Source organism: Bos javanicus, chromosome 7, assembly GCF_032452875.1.
Source record: "Bos javanicus breed banteng chromosome 7, ARS-OSU_banteng_1.0, whole genome shotgun sequence".
Classification (NCBI taxonomy): domain Eukaryota; kingdom Metazoa; phylum Chordata; class Mammalia; order Artiodactyla; family Bovidae; genus Bos; species Bos javanicus.
Window position 1 is genome coordinate 77,704,526 of NC_083874.1, and position 12,160 is coordinate 77,716,685.

Here is a 12,160-nt window from a genome sequence, read left to right on the forward strand (position 1 = left end):
CTATCCACTGAAAGCCGCATGGTTCCCACATGGGCCTTTTCACGGGGCAGTTCACAATATGACATCACATCATCAGACAGGAAGGGAAGTTGTTCAAACCAGGTATCTAGGCTTCAGTTTTATCTCCTTTTCCCCCTACATTATGTCCTACTAATTCTTTTTTTTTTTTTTTGGAGTTTTTAAATTGAATTTCAATTAACTTACTATATTATATTAACTTCAGGTGTGTAACAGTGATTTAATAATTTCTACATTACAAAATGATCACCATGATAAGTTTAATTACCATCTGTTACCATAGGAAATTATTAAAATGTTATTGACTGTATCTCTTATGCTGTACATTGCATCCCTGTCACTTACTTATTTTAAAACTGAGTTTGTGCCTCTTAATCTCCCTTACCTACTTTAGTTTATCCCCTACCCCACATCTGCTCCTCTGGCAACTATCAGTTCCTTCTCTGTTTAAATGAATCTGTGTCTCTTTTGTTACATTTGTTTGTTTTTAGATTTCATATACTAGTCAAATCATACAGGATTTTTCTTTCTCCATTTGATTTATTTCACTTAGGATAATACACTCTAGGTCTATCTACATTGTCCCAAATGGAAAAATATCAAACTTTATTTTATGGCTGAATAACATTCTAGTGTGTATGTGTGCACACATGTACATCACATCTTCTTCATCTTTATATCTCTCTATGAACACTTACTTCAGTGTCTTGGCTATTGTAAATAATGCTTCACTGAGCATATGTGTGTGTGCTCAGTTATGTCTGACTCTTTGCAACCCTATGGACTGTAGCCCACTATGCTCCTCTGGGATTCTCCAGGCAAGAATACTGGAGTGGGTTGCCATTTCCTTCTCCAGGGGCCTTTTCCAACCCAGGGATTGAATCCACATCAGGCAGATTCTTTACAATCTGAGCCACCAGGGAAGCCCCTAGAATATAAATATACATAAGAAGCCACTAGAGTATAAGTTGTATGAAAGCTGAAGCATGTCTTGTTTATTTTGATATTTCTTGTTCTTAATAAATAGTACTTTATAATTTTGTTGAATGAATTATTGAATAAATAGTAAAATCCAGTGCTTGGTAAAAATTAATTTAAAGAGAGAAAAAATAGAAGTAGAGACCTGGTCCCTACCAATCAATAGCTATTTAAATTCAAGAAAATAATTCCTAAGGAATGTGTATGCTTCTCTGATTTATGTGGTAGCTTAGTTATGCTTGTGTTAAGAATGCAAAAAGAAGCAGTGTATCATTCACTGATAGTGCTTGTTGTAATAGTTTCTCTTCTGGGTAGGAAGAGTTTCTACATAAACATTCAAAGGATTGTAATCACTATCCAGAGAGCGAATCCTCTGCCCTGACAGTTGGAAAATGACTTTATACGCTGACAGCCCCACAGGATGGAAAATGCAATGGCTTTGCTACTACTGTGTAATGTTGCTAAGCTTAATTGACTGCACCCATAAATAGTGGGAGAAAGTGAGAGTGTGTAATCTATACCATACTTAAATTATTATGTGGGGCCAACTTGAAGACATCTCAGGGAATCTCTCTAGTATAAGCCATTGGTTGTTTGGATTTTAGATTTGCATTGTTCATAGCAACCCCAACTCAATTTCATTCACTTGCTCTCCACGATTTCTTAAGCCTAGTGTTGTTGTGATTTCACACATACTTTCCTTTTCTTAAAAAAATAAATGTTGTCTTTATGGGCTGTTACACCTTATTGCCATAATTACCTTCCTACTCCTGTCTTATTTCTGCATCCTTGACTCCAAAACAACTTTGTTAAAGACATCAATGATTTCCACACTGGAAATCCAAAGAACACTTTTAAGCAAAATTATCTTATTGGAGTATAGTTGATTTACAATGGTGTGTTAATTTGCACTGCACAGAAAAGAAATTCATTTATATATATAATATATGCATATATAGTATACATACATACACACATATTATACATATATAATATTTATGCATAATACATATATATTTATGCATATTACATATATGCATAAATGAATTGCTTTGCTGTATAGCAGGAGTTAGCACACAGTTGTAAATCAACTATACTCTCCCTATATATGTAAATATATATGTATATATATATTATATATGTATAATTGAATTGTTTTCCTATTTGAAAAGACTACAGTAAACATATATACATGTTATATATACAGTATATATATATATATATATATGTTATTTTTAATATTCTTTTCCATTGTGATTTATCCCTGGATATTGACTATAGCTTCCTGTGCTGTACAGTACGACCATGTAAAGAATACTTCTTAGTCCTCATCTTACTTAACGTTTCACCACATTCAACATAGAAGGAGCCAAGCCTCCTTCTTGAAGACACTCTTAGCTTTCACCTTACTACAATTTCCTGTTTTTGTTTTCCTTCTGCTCTGACCACTACTTCTCGGCCTCCTTCACAAGGTACTCTCTCTGCTGTTGTTTGGTCACTAAGTCATGTACGACTCTTTTGTGATCCTATTGACTATAGCCCATCAGGCTCCTCTGTCCATGGGATTTTTCAGGCAAGAATACTGAAGTGGGTTGCCATTTCCTTCTCCAGGATATCTTCCCAAAGCAGGGATCAAACCCATGTTTCCTGCATTGGCAGGCAGATTCTTTACCACTGAGACATTCCAAAATATCAAAGTTCTTCTCTCTATATAAACTTTCCCTAGATGGTATTCCACACCCATAACTTAATGTCTTCCAAATACTCATATTTACCATTTCTTCTCACTCACCCATATCTTTCCTTTGAGAGATTGGTTTATAGATCTAATGCCTTCTAAACAACTCTACTTGAATTTCTTTTAGGTTTCTCAAACTTAAAATGTCCAAAATTTTATTATTGAACTTTAACCTCCTCACTTCATTAACACTTGATATTTTCTCTCTCCCTTGCCCTAACTTGTAAATTTCTGCCAGCATCTAATTCCTAGCTGCATTATTCACTCTTTTGTTTGATTCATCATCATTTCTGTTTCTGGACTTTTAACCATGGCTAGTTATCAGCCTGAAATGTTCTCCTTCATTCAGATAATTCCTATTCATCAGAAACTCTTAATTTCAATATGCTTTCTTTGGAGACCTTCCCATACCTCTCTGTCCCACTGGCATGCTCTCAGAGCATTTATCCAGTTCTTTGTAGAAATTAACGTGATTTGTAATTCTGCATTTATATGAATGCTATTATGTTATCTTCTTTATTTCATTTACCTTTTCTTCTCTTTATTGTCTTTTAAATTTGACTTTATAAACCTAGACAATTCGGAAGAGCGATATTTCATGGACTACTAAGATATATAACTCTGTCTTAAAATATATAGAACTAATTCTCTGTATTGATTAAATCATCCATTTAATCGATTCTTAAGCTCCTACTGTGTACTTTTATAGTCTGAATCTTGGATCCTGCCAAGGATTATTTTCTGAATTATCATGAAAAATTAAGCATTCATTCTTCAGTTTCCTCTTCTCTTAAAATGGGTGAAAATTGTAGATAAATTATAAGGATACTTTGAGAAATAAATGAGTTATTACATGCAAAAATGACTAGCACATAATGAATTCCATGTAAATATTAGCTAGCCTTATTTTTATATTATCATTAATTATTCATTACTTTTTGAGGCAATGAGTTGTATAATGTTAAACAAAATACATTTTGTATCTTCACATAGCTTATATCTTAGTATAGGGCAAACTATGATTGTTTGACCAAGTCTGGCCCAGTGACCATTTTTGTAAATAAAGTTTTACTGGAATACAACTAGCTCATTTCTTTATACTTTGTCTAAAGCTGCTTTATGCTGCAATTATGACTTTAAATAGTTACTACAGAGACTGTATGCCCTACAAAGCAGAAAATGTGTGCCATTTTTTCTCTTCACTGAAAACGTTTCCTGAACTCTCTTCTAATGCAGATAGATTCACTTTCTTTAGTAAGTAGCCTAGGTGGTGAAAAAACCCAGTGGGCTCATGAAGATTTGGATTAATATTCTAATTTTTGTATCCTACCATTGTCTTCTTGCATGGTTTTAGCAGGCCACTTATCTCCGTAAACATCAGTTTCCTTGATTGTAAAAAGGGCTCAGTGTCTATTCTGATGTGTCCTTGCAGAATTAAAGAGTAAAATGTATATATACTGCCTGAAATCTGGGTACTCAATAAAAATGTTCCTCTTTCTTTTTAGAGGAATACAATAAAAGTATTTATACTGATCTTAAGTATTAACATTTATCACAACTTCACAACTGCATGCAACATTTTAAGAACAGAAGTTGAAAAAATCATGGTCTATAATGGACAGTGTTCACTAGAAGAAAAATAAATTTTAACTGCGGTAAGTGCAAAGGAAAGATGTGTTAAATTCTAGTGCTATTAATATGTTATTATCTTAGTCTTGTTTTAAATTTATCATAGTTAAGTTGCAAGTTTAAATCCTTTATATGCTGAAGATTATTCACTTCTAATAAGTTTCCAAGATGCTTCTTGTGCAAAACCAACTGAAATTACTGACTAAACTAAATTACTTAGAAAGGAGAACATTCTGGTTCTCTCTGAGGGAAATCATTTGTTTTTTAAAGGTGCCTCTTTAATAATAGCTTAAAACAATAAATCTATGAAGAATTGTTTGTGGGTTTTTTTTTTTTTCCCACAGTAGTTAACCCATCAGTAACATTACTTACAAAATTCCAGTTTAAAAAATGACCTTTGAAAGACGCCATATAAAATTAAATTTTAATGAGGGATAATAAATGATGATACTTTTCACAGGAGGAAACACAATGCTTGCCCGGAGCCTTTCCTGCATGTCATCCACTTTAGCCCTCTGTTACTGTGGCTTCCTTTTCATTATTTTCAAGGGAAGATGATGGGATAGCACACTTTGAAAAACCAAGCCAGTTTTAGTATTACGCTTACCAAAGGCAGTCTTCTCTGGCTAATTAGGCAGATGGACCTCCCTTGCTTTAGTGATGATTCTTTTGTAGAAAGCTGCTCTGTTCCTCCACAATGATAGTTTAAGGTATTTAAGCACTCCTTTGATTATGTGACCTGATGAAAAACTCAATCTTCATGATTGGACTCAAAAAAGTATTTGCAGTAGACGGGAATTTTAGCGTTTTGTGGCAAAGACAGAAAGGTTCCTACAATGGTCATTTGGCAACCAATCAAATTGAGTCTAGGAAGAGAAAAACATAAGGACTAAGGGTAAAAGAATCATATTATATCTGCAAATAGCTGTTTGACTGCCTTAATAAAATAAGAATGCTCACCAATGCTTCTTAGTCCAACATAAGCAGTCTGTTAATAACCCTCTGGGCCACTCAAGTTCATTGTCCCCTTTACTAAATGAGAGCAATTCATCATAGACATACAATAATCTTGGCAAACATACTTATTAATTTATTGTTTCTAGCTTAAATTTCAAAAAATTATGACACTTTCTGCTTTTATATGATGCCACCCTTGCAATATTTTTTTGCCCTGAGGATCCTATTAGCAGAGAGCTAAGCAATTCAGTTTCATTGGAAATAAATTATGTCTCCGTTCTTAAAATATAAGTATTGAAGGACTGTAAAGATTAGAAATTCGTTTGAAGCCCCATCACTTGAAGGTTTTTTTTTTCTTTTCCCTTGATGTATAGAGCTTCTGGTGTTAATGTAAAACAACACATCTTTTGAAAAGTTAAGAGGCAAGTCACCTTAAAGGAACCCTGGCCAGGATTACGAAGGATGTACAAAATGAAACACATTATTGTGGAGGGCGGGGATGTTTGGTTCCTCAGAAGCTGTTTCCAAGACAGGCTGCTTTTGTATTACAGAGTGGGGAGGTGACTCCGCTAGTCACCCTCTGTTTCAAAATGATTAGAAAGCTGCAATTCCCGAGAAACAAGAGGTGATTTCTCACTTTCCTCACCAAGGGTCTGAGGATGAAATGACACCTTTAATTATGAAGGACTGTTGGTACCACTCTGGTAACAAGCTGCTAGAAATGAAACCCTTAATTGCCTCAGAATCATGTATTTCATGTAAATGCATTTTAATCTTAAGTACAGTTGTTGGTCCAGCTTTCATTATTTTTCCCTGTTAGCATATGATAGAAGGAAGTGGTTGTGCCAACTTCTTATTTTGCTGCTATTTTATTGTCAGTTTTGCCCGATGACTAAGGAGCTAGTGTGTCTTTTCCAGCAATAACTTGTTATTTTAATAGCAGCAGGGCCCCATGGTGGTGTTCAACTTTGACTTAAATAAAATTGTAATTAGAAAAACGATGACTCTCATGTTTTAACATAACTTGATCTTTGGTTATTTCTCATAATTATATCAAATTGCAGTAGATATGAAACCATTTTGTCTGATTAATTATTTTTAAAGCACTGCTGATAACCAGAATCCATTTATCAGCTCCATATGCTTACATTCTTAAAATTAACTCTGTATGATCTGAATATTTACTCAGCTATTTCTCCTCTCCCCCCACTGCCCCCCTTTCTGTTCATTTTGAAAGATAAAAGTAAATGCTCATTTTGTGAAGTTCCCAGTATTACACTTTTCTTAGAACATATTGAATTTGGCCAGCTGATTGTTTCTTCCAGATTAATGTAGACATATTTAGAGATGCAACAATTAAAGAAATAAACAATAATTAAGGAATTGTGAGTAAACCAGAGAGAGGAGTTGACCTAAGTAAATAAAGGGCGAAATTTGTTTGTGAATTCTCTTTCCAATGTAATTAAAGATATTTTTAAATTTCAAAATGAAATATAGATTTAAAAGCTGTATTTAACTCAAAATCTAGAAACTGATGGATTCTGAAGGAAAAGGAAACAGACTAGGTTTGTTGAACAGATGTCTACTGACCCGTTTGGTCTATAACAGGTAAAGTGCTATGGTAGTGATAGCAAACATTAAATCACTTTTCAGAGGAGACTTCTGGATGTGGTGGATATACTTATGGCATAGATTGTCATGATGGTCTCATGAGTGCATACTTATTTCCAAGTTTATCAAGTCATATACATACATTAAATATGTATGCTTTTCATATGTCAGATATGCTTCAATAAAATGGTTTTAAAAGAATCAATTTCAGCAACTTGTCAAAGATTAAGAAAAAGAAGAAGAAAACAGACCTGCTATTCAGTAGTTAATTTTTGAAGAATTGTATTCTGGATTAAATTATATAACTGGTAGGTACACTAACAATAAGTGCTTCTGGCTTTTTCTTTCTTTAGAAACGAGGACTGAGTGAAGTCAGGAATTACTGGAAAGGAGGTCAGGGTAAGTCATATCATATTTATTTCTTACTTTTGAAGTGTGCAGAATACATTGTATAGAACTTGTTCAGGAACTCTCCGGGGTTCATGTCTCAGATAAATTAGACAAATTGAGTCTTTCAGGGGGAAATAAAATGCTTGCTATGGCTGTGCTACGTGGAAATATACCACTTGTCCCTGACATTTTGAGACCCGTGTTTTCCACGTGCCAACCACCTTACTGTTCCATATTGTTAAGTGGATCACGGCCAAAGTGGCAAGAAAAACTCTAGATGAATTCCTCTTTTAGAATTGTGAGTCTCATTATTCCATGCATTATTTTCTTCCTTTCAATTTAGTATGGCAAAGTCAGTGCTTAAAATTTCAGGGCAATATCTAACTAGGTATCTCAGTGTGTCTCATAGTCAAGTTCAGAGGCAAATGGTCATAGACTAAGGTTGATCATCATATAATTGTGTTTTCATGTTTTAGCATCATTTAATTTTTGCTTTTCTTTGAAATTTAAATGCATTTGCTTTTATGAAAGTATAAAACATTTATTTTATAACCAGTTGTGTAAAATCAAAAGCCATAGTATTCTTACAGATGACTTATATGGTATACTTCATCTCACTGTGCATAATAGATAGACATACAGGATCATCTTCAAATAGAGAGAATTGAGGCCAAAGTTGCATTTTTTTTAACTAAAAAAATTTCCTAAAAGAATTTCTTCTTTTCAGAAAGTCACTCTGAATGCAAAGAAATAAGAAAGTCAGAATAAATAATGTCATCATGCAGATTCATTTTTCCAGTTTGTGTAGTAGAAGTCTTAATTCTAGTAGGCTCAGAAATAGCACTTGTTTGTTCTTTTTTTATCAATGCCTCCTTGGATCTTGCCAGCTTAATACTCAGTAGAACATTGGAGATTTGGTGTATAGAGAGTGGCACAAAGAAAGGGTGCACCTTTCTGAGCCTTTCTGAGCCTTCATTCTTCCTCAAACAGTTCATTTCCACATAGTCCTTTGCATATTGGAATTTTCCCTAAAAATTTGTTTCAAGAAAGAGAGAACTTAGATGGAAATGTGTTAATATCTGTTAAGTCTAGCTGCTGGGGATGTGGGTATCTGTAACATGGGTTATTCAGTTTTTCTCTAATTTTGAAATATATCTTAAACATCAATGATTCAAAACAGTTCTTTTGGAAATAGCTCCACATGTCTTGAAATGGTTTTGAACTTCATTTTGTAGCATGTTACCAGCACATTCATTAGAGAGTAAAATTAACAACACTTTGTCTAGTGGATTACTTTCATTATAGTGAGAATTTTTCATGGATGGGGAGGGGGAGTTTTATAGTCATCCTTTGAGACTGAACATCCCAAGCTTTTATTGTATTCTTCTTCCAAAATAAATATTTTAGATGGGCAAATAAGCAATTGGAAGAGGACGATATTTCCAAAGTTCCTTAATAGCAAATGTGACCACATGACTGAGTCTAGGCCACTGGGTGTTGTTGTTGAGTCACTAAGAGTAGTCCAACTCTTTGCCCCCTCATGGACTGCAGCATGCCAGGCTTCCCTGACCTTCACTATCTCATGGAGTTGCTCAAACTCATGTCCATTGAGTCAGTGATGCCATCCAACTATCTCATCCTCGCCAACCCCTTCTCCTCCTGCCCTCCATCTTTCCCAGCATCAGGGTCTTTTCCAAGGAGTCAGTTCTTTGCATCAAGTAGTCAAAGTATCGGAGCTTCAGCTTCAGCATCAGTCCTTCCAGTGAATATTCAGAGTCACTGGTACATATTTGGAATTTCAGGTGGCCTTATAGAAACCTTCCCCAAGAGACAGCTGCTTCAAGTCTTTGTCCTTCGTGAAGAAGAAAGTTTCTTTTGACAATTCAGAGAATATCTCACTCTCTCTGACACTGTCAAGCGCCTTCATACTGCTTCCTGAAATGTGGGTGTGGTGTTTGGAATTCAATCTTGGGCTATTAAATGTGAGTCATATGTTAAGGAGTGGCGAATTAAATGTTTTGGATTTGTGTTTTTTATTAGCGGAAAAAGAACAAACTTATATACCATTTTAATTAATTTTATAACAATAAAATTTCAGCTCTTTATATCAGGGCTTGGAAACATATCACAGACATTTTAATGAAGATATTTTAGTTAAATATTTAATTTGAATCTTCTCATGGAAAAAATGTGGTTACTCTAAGTGACACTGAGTGGCCATCCACATATGGCCACAATGATGTGAAATTAAGGAAAAGTGTTTCTCTTTGGAAACGCCGGGAGATCCTAAGTTTCCATCATTTCCAATCTCTCTAGTGTCTCCTGCCTGCATTGTTGTACTCACTGACTTTACCTGAACCTTTGCAATTAAGAATTGTGCAGAGTTCAGACATCAGCTGGACCTCTTTCAGATGCAAGCTGTTTCATGCATTCCAGGAAAAATTGGTACATCCCCAACTGCAATTCCATTTATACCAAAGTTCTCAAGGAGATTTCTGCAAATCCCTAATGAGATCAAGGTTTTCATGCTGTGTCTTCATATAGCTTCTATTCCTTACCATGTCCATGCAGACATGAAACTCATATTTTTTTATGAATATCCACAAGTCAGCTCATTCATACAGGCATGTTATGACTACAGCAGAGCTTTTTTTAATAATACAGCAGTTATCATACCATCCCCACCTAACAAAAATGTATTTTTTAAATTAGACTTTAAAGTTATGTAAAATATTCCTTGGTGCCCTAAGGTGAGTCATCTCTCTTGATGCCCTGGCTGTAGGGTTTTGCACTGTCGACTGCCTTCTCTGTCTGTTCCTCTCTTCTCTCCATTTTGTTCTCTTATCTGCCTTCTGTTATTTCAAAGGACACACACACACTTTTCTTTGGACTCATTTACAGCAGTTCTTCCCTCCTCTTGCCATCCGCCCTGGAGCTCTCAGAGTTCTGTCTTCTATTTCCAAATAATTATCAAGCTTGTTATATTTGTCATCATCTTGGGTATTTGTTTTCCTCCAGCAAAATGAACTCATTCAATGATGAATGCTGGAAGTATCTTTTAATATGATAGATGTAGTTTATTCTCTTATCTCATCAAATAAAACACCATGACTTACCTTTCCTATGCCCCCAGTATTTGCATTGATTATATATTGCAAAGACCATTGTCATAAAGGGACCCACAGAGGGAAAAACTCAATTTCTGTGCTAAGAAAATCAGACAGGGCATGACCACCTACAGGAAACCACTCTTCTCTCTGGGATGTTTGTGGAGAGGAAAAATCATGAGACATTTGCAGAAGACATAGTTACTAAAGAAATGTTATGGAAGAGAAAGTTTAAAACCTGAGGATCTACAAAAATGAATGCTACTGCTAAGTCACGTCAATCGTGTCCGACTCTATGCGACCCCATAGAATGCAGCCCACCAGGCTCCGCCATCCCTGGGATTCTCCAGGCAAGAACACTGGAGTGGGTTGAATGCTAGACCTAAATATCTTAGCTTGTGACATTTTGAAGATAGAATATTCTGTTCTGTTTTTGCAGCAGTGATTGGGATTTCTTAACTGTGAATCTCTAAAAAATATGTTCATTTTTACCAGCAATGGAGATAGCCTTAATAGATGATGATATCCATGTGTAGCCCAGGAATTTGGTATTGGCAAATTTTGGCAAGACCATTTGTCTGATTTAGCTAAAAGCAACTGGCCTCTGTCTTTTGAAACCTAACATAATGTGAGAAATGCCAATTTAAGTCCATTTCATTCTCAACAGTGGTTTTCTAGGAACTAAGATAGTAAAATATGTTCCAGTTGACTGTTATACAATGGAGTGATCTAGCCAGATTATAAATTAAGTAGTATAGTATGAATAGTGTAGCATGGAATGCCAAAATGAGACGTGGCCACCATATGTAATTAACCTAGAGTGAACACTAAAAGCATATGCAATCTCAATTCAGAAACTTTAGAGTCTACAGAAGAGGAAGAGATTTTTAAAGGACTTTTTTTACAGTTGAAATTAATGTGGTAAACCCCAAAGTTTGCTATTGTCTAAAGACATGTGGTTAATGTTTTACTGGAATATGTGTTTCCTGATGGTTTAATCCAACTTCTGAATTTAACACTTCTTTTATAAAATATCTAGTTAGTATAAATAATAGTTAAATGCTTCCCAACTTAGCAACTAAAGGTAAGGACATTCTTTAAACCTGCAGATCTCATAAAAATTTTGAGAGGGCAACAAAACATTAGGATGTTAAAGTATGGCTCATGTTGATATTATTTTATTTCCTCTCTCTACTAACTTTTTTCTTTCTTTTCAAAATCCATGATTAATGCTCATTCTATTTAAAAATAAAACAAAATTTGCTGACATGTTCTCATATTTTTCTCTTCTTTCATCCTAGGATAATTTTTCATCTCCTTTAGAGTTTTACTTTGACAAAATGGCTTTTTGTTAGGATGTGGGCACAAGCAGTGCGCTGCAGTTTTACACTTAGCTAGAATGAATACATTGTCGATTTCTGGTAAAATTAGAAACTTCTTCCAAATATAAAAATGGCTGGTATTACTTGTAACATGAAGCCCCTTGCAAGAACTTTTCTTCCCTATTCTTATACTCTTGTAATAGAATATATATAAACTTGTGTCTTGGAGACTCCTTAATAATTGATGTGATAGTTTGATTTACCTGGATTCATTTTCCCTTCTTTTTTATTTTCTATTATTATATGGGTTACACTCACATTCTGGATTTAAAATCATATAGTTGAGTTGGTCCAAAATTCTGATAATTCTGTGCCCAAAAGCAGCTATTTGATTTGATCCTTTTGCATTT

The 12,160-nt window shown here is 34.7% G+C and overlaps 1 long non-coding RNA gene across 1 annotated transcript in view; it reads left to right on the forward strand.

Moving 5' to 3' along the window:
• Positions 1–7,282: 7,282 nt before the first annotated feature.
• LOC133252060 (uncharacterized) overlaps positions 7,283–12,160 on the forward strand; it is a 707,608-nt gene continuing 702,730 nt past the window's right edge. Inside the window, exon 1 of the long non-coding RNA XR_009737797.1 lies at positions 7,283–7,330. This is a non-coding gene — a long non-coding RNA (uncharacterized LOC133252060). The remainder of the gene's footprint in view (positions 7,331–12,160) is intronic.